We start from the raw sequence: 1,403 nt of genomic DNA, 5'->3' as shown, positions 1-1,403 counted from the left end.
CTGTAAGTGTCTGAGGCCTATACTTACCAGAACAAGGATTTCCTTCCTCTTTAAGGTTTATTTCTGTCACAAACAAGTAAAAACATAGCTATTCCTTAGAAGATGTGTGCTGTTCTGCTTTAGAGGTCTGTCACGTTATGATTTGTTTCTGGATAACCAGTTTAATCTGCAGCTCTTTGTTCAGTTTTAAGAAAACTATGTCACAAAAAGCTGTGCTGTGTTTGTTTACGTGACATCATCGTGTCATTAAAAGTGAATGATTAGTGAGTGCTCATTGCATTGTTTGTGAACTCAGGGAAACAGGTTTCATGTAAAGTAAGCTCTAACTTAAGTAACTGATAAGAAGCAACCCTGTGATTGGTCAAGATGCTTTTCTCTCTGCTCTGTTTGTAATAAATTGTTCACCTTTCCCCAGCCAAGGAGAACTTTGTGCTGAGACCTGTCTTGAGCGTCCTCAGAAACTTCTCACTCTTTGCAAAGAGAAAACTGTTTTAAACTGAATACTTGTGTCTGGTTCATTTCTTTTTAAGGGGTAATTTAATGTCCAATCTGACAGTTGCTGTTCATAGCTTTTGTTTTCCCAGGTATAAAAAGAAAGTTCCTTTTGCATATTTCGATCATAATGCATGTGCACATGTGGTTTTCACGCATTCGCCGCAGAGGTTTATAGTAACTTAGTACATTTACTTCGTTACAGTACTTAAGTAGTTTTTTTGAGGATTTATAATTTTACCATTTTTAAAATAGCTACTTTGACTTTTATTTTGTTACGTTTCAAAGCTAAAAATTATACTTTTACTTCTTTACTTTAAAATTTAACACCTACTTGTTACAAATTAAATATGTTCGAACTCATCATGAAAGATGTTTATTCACTCTTAAAAAATGAAGTGTTGTATTTACTCAACAAAGTCATGTCAACTGGCTCCAGCAAGCCTAGTTGAGTAAACTGAGCAAAGAATATACATAAAATGCTCAATTCACTCAACCTGGCTTAGTGGAACCAGTTTGGTTCAGTAAATTCAACAGTTTATTTATTAGAAGGATGATTTGGTTTTGTTATGAGGCCACGGGATTTGGGCAATGCACCACACAGTTGACCTGACCTGAACTTTTGCTCTGTCTGACTTGTGTCATCCAACAGGAACAGGACCGTACACTCAGCAGCAAATCTACAACAGAATAATAATAATAATAATAATAATAATAATAATAATACAAAAAAAGTGCTGCTAAGGATCACTCACATACTTCGACAAGCAGCCTACTTGACTAAACACTTAATGAACCAGCAATAAATAAAGAAATGCTCAGGAATAATAATGATAATAATTATTACAATAGGCTATCTATCTATCTATCTATCTATCTATCTATCTATCTATCTATCTATCTATCTATCT

This window comes from Austrofundulus limnaeus, unplaced genomic scaffold, assembly GCF_001266775.1.
Source record: "Austrofundulus limnaeus strain Quisiro unplaced genomic scaffold, Austrofundulus_limnaeus-1.0 Scaffold2, whole genome shotgun sequence".
Taxonomy (NCBI): Eukaryota; Metazoa; Chordata; class Actinopteri; order Cyprinodontiformes; family Rivulidae; genus Austrofundulus; species Austrofundulus limnaeus.
This window is presented reverse-complemented; position numbering follows the sequence as displayed.